Here is a 7,802-nt window from a genome sequence, read left to right as displayed (position 1 = left end):
ACAGATAAGGGGCCTGAAGGCCAGGATAGAGAAACAGAGGCCATGAGTGGAATCTCTTGGCAGGCCTCACTCCATTCTCCCTTGCTGACATCGCTGGGCTTGCAAAGTTCCCAGTTACAGTGTATTTGAGCTTTTTCTGTGGTTGCACCATCTTCTGCCTCTGAAACCTCAGACCAATGAACTGAAGTGTTCACTGCCCTAGGACAAATTTCTCCTTGTATCACTGTTAATTCTCGGGTGTATGGCTAAAAGGGTGCCAGATTTTATCAACTTCGGGACAATGTGTATAATTTTATGGTGATAATAAAGCTTCTTTTCTCTTTTTCTTTGGATGAAGAATTGACATTCTTTTAATGAAGGGGGGCATACCCAGAGGTGCTCAAGGTGTTACTCCTGGCTGTGCACTCAGAAATTACTCCTGACAAAACAAAAACAAAACAAAAAAGATTGGGCTGAAGCAATAGTTACAGCAGTGGACCGTTTGCCTTGTACGTGGCCTACTACTCAGGACTGACCTGGGTTTAATTCCCAGCATCCCATAAGGTAACCCGTGCCTGCCAAGAGTGATTTCTGAGCTAAGAGCCAGAGTAACCTGAGTGCCACCAGGTGTGGCCCAAAAACCAAAAAAAGGGTGCAGGAGAGATAGCAAAGTGGTAGGGTGTTTGCCTTGCATCTGTCTAACCTGGGAGGGACCCAGTTCGATTCCTGCCATCCCATATGATCGCCCAGAGCCTGCCAGGAGTAATTTCTGAGTGCTGAGCCAGAAGTAACCCTGAGCGCCTTTGGGTGTGGCCCCAAAACCAACCAATCAATCAATCGAATAAATAAAGTTTTTTTTTTTTTTTGGTGGTTTTTGGGTCTCACCCAGCAGTGCTCAGGGGTTACTTTTGGCTCTATGCTCAGAAATTGCTCCTGGCAGGCACTGGGGACTATATGGGATGCCGGGATTCAAACCGATGACCTTCTGCATGAAAGGCAAACGCCTTACCTCCATGCTGTCTCTCTGGCTCCAAGTTTTTTTTTTTTTTTAAGGAAAAATAGAGCCGGAGAGATGGCATGGAGGTAAGATGTTTGCCTTGTATGCAGAAGGACAGCGGTTCGAATCCGGGCATCCCATATGGTCCCCTAAGCCTGTCAGGAACAATTTCTGAGCGTAGAGCCAGGAGTAACTCCTGAGTGCTGCCGGGTGTGACCCAAAAATCAAAAAAAAAAAAAAAAAGAAAAGGAAAAAGAAAAAGAAATTACTCCAGGCTTAGGGACCAAATGGGATGCTGGGGATTGAACACAACACAGGTCAGCCACATGCAAGGCAAACTTACTACTGTGTTATCGCCCTGGCTCTGACATTTTGGCTGTTTCTGACACAAAGCCAATTGTGCCCAGTTGTCATTTTTTCTTTATTTAAACACCTTGATTACAAACATTATTATAGTTGGGTTTCAGTCATGTAAAGAACACCCCCCTTCACCAGTGCAACATTCCCATCACCTCCCTCCTCCCCATCCCATCCCCACCTGTACTCTAGACAGGCTTTCTACTTCCCTCATTCATTCACATTGTTATAATAGTTCTCAATGTAGTTATTTCTCTAACTGCACTCATCACTCTTTGTGGTGAGCTTCATGTCATGAGCCAGTTGTCGGTTTTGTAACATCATAGAATTCTGTGGAATGAGCTAGGGGCTGGTCCCTATGGGGCAAAATCCTAGAGTCAACAGGCACCTTTAGGAACCTGGCTCAGTTGCTGCATGGTTAGTACTTTGTTGGTGAATATTTTCAGGAGAAAGTGTGATTTGAGAAAAACACAATGTGTGTGTTGTTATGTATATGTATGTGTAAGTACATAAATGAGGTGTGTATGTGAGAATGTGTGTGGGAAATGTCTGTATTTGTGCAAGCATGTAATTTTGTGTATATGTATGCTTATATATGTGTTAGATTGTGTGGAATAATTGTATATACAAACATATAATTGTGTATATATATGCATGTGAGTGAGATTATGTGTATTCGTGCATGTTTATGTGAGATTGCATGTGTGCAAAATTGTGTGTGTATGAGGTATGTGTGTCCTTGAATTGGGAGCCAGTGCCTACTGGTAACAACTGGCCTGGTTTGGCTCCTCTCTCCCTTGTGCTATGGGTCTTTGTGCTTTTTGCCCTGGTCTGGAAAGTTGTGTCATTTCTCTGATGTAATTATCAGGACACCCACCAAGGTACTGAAAAATCTGGCTCAAGTCCGAATTCCATCTTTGACCTGCTGGGTCGCTGAAGGGATTAACAGAAGATAAAGTGGGATTATTTCTCAATCTTGTTCAATCTCAATGCCCAGGATCTCTGAAGAAAGGGCTTCCATCCACAGTGACTGTTCTGCATTGTTGCTTGGTCTAATGCTGCTTCGCTAATTTATCACCTATTTCTGAGTGGGCTTTGTCTTCTTTCTGCCCCTCTGAGGCCTCTTAATGCCTTATGTGAGGACTAAATCACAACTGGGTTTTGACTTTGAGGGGGACACCATGAGGGAATCTAGGCCAAGCCAAGGGATCTTTTGAAAAGCTATACATAAACTTCCTGGGATTGTTTCTCTTAATAGCTGTCCAGTGAACAAAGACATCTTCTTTTATATATGAAGGCTTTTTTTTGTTTTTGTTTTTGGTTTTGGTTTTTGGGTCACACCCGGCAGCGCTCGCTCAGAGGCTACTCTTGGCACTACGCTCAGAAATCGCTCCTGGCAGGCTCGGGGGACATATGGGATGCCGGGATTCGAACCACCGTCCTTCTGCATGCAAAGCAAACGCCTTACCTTCATGCTATCTCTCCAGCCTCTATATGAAGGCTTTTTTATATTTCCCTATAATATCCTTATCTCTGCCTGTTGTCCCACCTACGACCTTCCAGGTGGGGGTGCTATTGAGAGCCTAATAGTTTTTGAGCGAGGTGTTCAGGGTTTTTTGGGGCAGCTAACTGGCAGGCTCTGGAGTTTTGGAGCTGCTGGCAGGCTAACAAAGGATTCTGCATCCTACCTTCTTGCCTTTTTACCCTCCTGTCTGTATGGATTATTTGCTGCGGATAAATATTACCAAGATCACTTCCCTTTCCTAGGGGTAAAGGAATGGAAATCAATTTCTCATTCTGGGAGCTCTTTGAGGATCTATCATTAACCAATCTAGAAGTAAACCTGACACAGCAATCTTCTTTGGTGTCATTTCTATTGATAAATCCATAACTATTCCAGAGATCAAGCCATTTGATAGTGCCCAGGACTTGGGTTCCAGCACGGCTTATCTACCTGACTCAGTCCTTGGAGCATAGGGGTATCTCTGGTTGAGCCGTTTCCAGACTGCAGAGAGAGTAGTTGGCTCATCATTCTTGGAAGATGGTGGTATCTCTGGTTTAGTACCAATAGTAAACGATAAATTATTTGTTCTGGAACTCGTCACCACTAGGAAGAAACTCTTCTCTTGTGGCCTGTGTGCAGGAGAATCTCTAGGGAGACTGGCATGTACACAGTCCAGAGTGAGAAATGCAGGTAGATGGATTTGAAAAGGTTTGGGGAGAGCTCTTCCAAATGGTACTCAGGAAGCCTGGGGGTCATACTGGAGATTATCTGCTTGCAGTTCAATGCAAGGACCCAGCTCAGATTCTGAGGTGAAGGGGACTACCTAGACCACCCCAATGCTGCTTGGAGAACTCCATAGCAACATCAGGGGATGTTTGGGTGTGGTACTAGGGATTGAATCTAGCTCAGGCATGTGCAAAACAGGCACCTTAACCTCTGTATGATGGCTCTGTCCTATATTTTATTTATTTATTTGGTTTTTGGGCCACACCAGCAGTGCTCAGGAGTTACTCTTAGCTCTACACTCAGAAATCACTCCTAGAAGGCTCAAGGGATCTTATGGTATGCCTGAGACCAAATCCGGGTCAGCTACGTGTAAGGCAAATGCCCGACTCACTGTGCTATCGCTCCAATCCTGGCCCTTTATTTATTTATTTTTTTTTATTAATTATTTTTTTTATTATTTTAATCTGGCCCTTTATTTTAAAGGGATTCCTCCGAGCAAGGCCTTTTGACTTGAGATGACTTTATATCTCCTTTCCCAGGGGAATAGAAGACGGATAACACCATCTGCATGAAAAATTCCAATGTCATGCATTGAAAGGGGAGAGAAAAAGACGCTCTCTAGCTATACATGTCATTTCCAATCATCTTGACTTGAATAGCTTGGTTTTGTTCAGTCAAAGAAAGCTGGGGAAATAGCCAAACTTATTTGGTTCTTTGAGAAAAAGTAACTGACTGACTCATTTTTGCTTAGTAGAATTTGCCGACCCTGAGTGTGGGGAGGGTCATCACTTGTGACTGAACTGAGGAAAATAGAATCAGATGGAGGAAGATGAGCACCCTGAAAATATCTATTTTGTTTGTTTGTTTTTGGGCCACACCTGGTGGTGCTCAGGGGTTATTCCTGGTTCTGCACTCAAGATCATTTCTGCAGTGCTTGGGGGACCATATAGGATGCCAGGGTTTGAAACCTGGCTCAGCCATGTACGAGGCAAATGCTCTACCCACTGTGCTATAGCTCTGTTCCTCCCTGAAAATAACTTTATTTTTGCAGGAATCTTCTTCACAAAGAAGACATGGGAAGAAAAAAACTTGGAGGGGGAGAAGAAAAAGAAAAAAACAGGCCAGAGTACAGCAGAGTGGGCACTTGCCTTGAATGGGGCTGACCTAGGTTTGATTTTCAACATCCCAAATGGATGCTTATGCACCACCAGGAGTGATTCCTGAGCTTACTTACTTACTCCTGAAGCCAGAGTAAGCGATGAACATCACTGGTATGATGTAACACCATCACCACCACCACCAAAAAAAAAAAAAAAAAAAAGTCAGGGGCAGGTGAGATGATGTGTAGAGACAGAGTGTGTGTTTTCCAAATGTGAGGTCCCCAAGTTTGATCCCTGGAACTACTTGTTCATTCCAGGATAACTCAGAGTCTGCACTGTGCAGCTGTGGAGGTGGACCAGGGTGTTCAGTGTGGACCTGGTAATGTGAAGTGTGCCTGAGTACCTATCTGTAAGACTCAGGCCTCACTCAAGGTTTAGATAAAGGAGGCTCTAAAAGTAGCAAAGTGGGTGTTTGGGGTCACACACATTAGTGCCCAGAACTTACTCCTGGCTCTTTGCTCAGGAATCCTGCCTGGTGGTGCTCAGGAATCCTGCTTGAGGAATAATATGGTGCAAGGATTAGATCAAGGGTCAGCTGCAATCTAGGCTAATACCATAACTCTGGGCTCACCTCTCCAGGATCAGGGTATTTGGAAATACATAGCACTTTACCCTGTGTTCAGGGGGACCCAGACTATCTAGTATGCACCTCCACTAAGATCTTCCATTTCAACCTTCACTCACTTGCCTTCCTTCCACCCCACTCGCAGGCTCCAGTCCTTCTAACACCAAGTTCATCTAAAAAGATTTCCTGAGATTGGTTCCAGCAGGGCAGTTTGCCTTTGAGTCTTTATCTGCCTCCTCCCAGCCTCCTCCCTCTACCCCCCACTCCTGGTTCATTGGAGTCAGCTGGCCTTGCTTTGTTGAAGATCCTATATATTTTTCTCAGTGTATTTTTGAGGCAGAGGCATTCAGATTCAAATTTCTTGCAGCACTTGGCTGCAGTCAAAGCAAAGGAGGAGAATGCACTGTAGCCAGACAGGCTGGCCAGTCCTCTGACCCCGCCAGAAGGTTTTGTTGGCTTCCAAACCTGTCATAAAGAAGACAGAAGTCCCCATTGCTTCTAGGAGCTTGTCTGGGAGACTGTGACATGTCCTAGCACTCAAAGGCCAGTCAACCTGCTAAGGGAACCATAGAAAGGGGCAAAGGCATTGCAGGAAGCATGTGACCCATTCTGCTCTCACCAGACACTTGCCCTCACCAATATCATCCCTCTCATGGCTCCTAAGGTATCTGTGGTTGGCAAACCTCTGAAAATATGATGAAAGTGTGAACCTGTCTTCCCAGCAAAATATCACCGTCATGGCTATGATCAGATCCATAGGATGTACTAAATTATAAAGCATATTTGAGGGGGCTGAAACTTTAGTGCTGTGGCTAAAGTGCTTGTTTTGTATGCAGCTGATGCAGGTTTGATCCGTTGCACTTCGTATGGTTCCCTGAGCCTTCCAGGAGTGATTCATGAGTGCAGAACCAGGAGTAAGCCATGAGCACTGCACCCCCAAACCAACCAACCAAACAAACAAAAAGACTAGAGCTATAGCTAAATTACTGTTCCTGCTTTGCGTATAGAAGATGCCCCTCAGGATTCCCTATCACCAGGACTAACTCCAAGCATGGAGCTGGGAGTTGCCCCAACTCCCAAACAAACAAATTTAAACTCAAACTTTCCCCCTGCTTCAAGTTTTAGAGATCTAGGTATGCATATAGGGCTCACTAAAATAGATGCTTTGCATGCTGGGCAAATCACAATCTCCTTTTGTTTTGGGGCTGTACCTGGCAATGCTCAAGAGTTATTCTTGGGGGCCGGGCAGTGGCGCTAGAGGTAAGGTGCCTGTCTTGCCTGCGCTAGCCTTGGACGGACCGCGGTTCGATCCCCCGGCTTCCCATATGGTCCCCCAAGCCAGGAGCGACTTCTGAGCGCATAGCCAGGAGTAACCCCTGAGCGTCACCGGGTGTGGCCCAAAAACCAAAAAAAAAAAAAAAAAAAAAGAGTTATTCTTGTCTCTTTACTCAGGAATCACCCCTGGTGGTGCTCAGGGATCACTCCTGGTGGACTCAGGAGACTATATGAGATATAGGCAAGTGTCCTATCTACTGTACTAACTCTCCAGCCCTATAATATTTCAATAACTAGAACTGTTCAGTAAAATGATCTCAAAATCAAAGGGACCCCACCATGAAAATAACCAAGTAGAGATTTGGCAGGGGGCTTGTAGAAGAGATTTCTGCAATTAGGTGAGAGTTTATGAAAAGTTTTCTGTAGTTTTCTAGAAAGGCAAATTTTCCTCTGTGAATCACTGACTGGGCCATTCCTCCTTTCCTGGCTCAACCTCTTCAGGAAGCTCTAAGCAGCGAGGAGGGGGCTTGGAGACTGGAGACAGTGTTCTGCCTGGCTTCTCTGTCCTCACTGGCCTGGGGTAGTGACTGATTTGCAAAGATTGCCATTAGTGGGACCAGTTACTTTCAAGCAATGGCAATACCTAATTGAGTATTTCCTTCAAACAAAAAAGAGGGCATTCCATTGAGACTATTGCCACTCACTCTGGGTTCTTTATCTGGGGTTTCACAAATAGTTGTTTTGTGCACGCATACCACCCAGATATAATGATGACAGTATCCTATTGTTACTGTAAAAATGGATTTTTTTTTTTCTGAGCTAGTGAGTTCTTAAAAGATTTACATACAAAACCCAGCTGATGGGGCCAGAGCAATAGCACAGTAGGTAGGGCGTGCATGCAGCTGACCTGGGGTCCATCTCTGGCATGCCATATGGCCCCCAGAGCCTGCCAGGAGTGATTTCTGAGGTGATTCCTAAGCAGAGTCAGGAGTAAATGCTGAGTGCTGCTGGATATGACCCCCAAACAAAAACAAAACAAAGCAAAAAACACAAAACCCAGATGCTTAAGAAATTACACTTTAGGGGTCAGAGCAATAGTCATAGTGGGTAAGGTGTTTGCCTTGTATGCAGCTGACCCAAGTTTTGATCCCCAAGACTCCATATAACATTCCTGAGTCCATTAGGAATGATACCTGAGTGCAGATACAGGAATAAGCCCCAAAATAAAAACAGAAAAAA

Source organism: Suncus etruscus, chromosome 10, assembly GCF_024139225.1.
Source record: "Suncus etruscus isolate mSunEtr1 chromosome 10, mSunEtr1.pri.cur, whole genome shotgun sequence".
Classification (NCBI taxonomy): Eukaryota; Metazoa; Chordata; class Mammalia; order Eulipotyphla; family Soricidae; genus Suncus; species Suncus etruscus.
Note: the sequence above shows the minus strand (reverse complement) of the source record.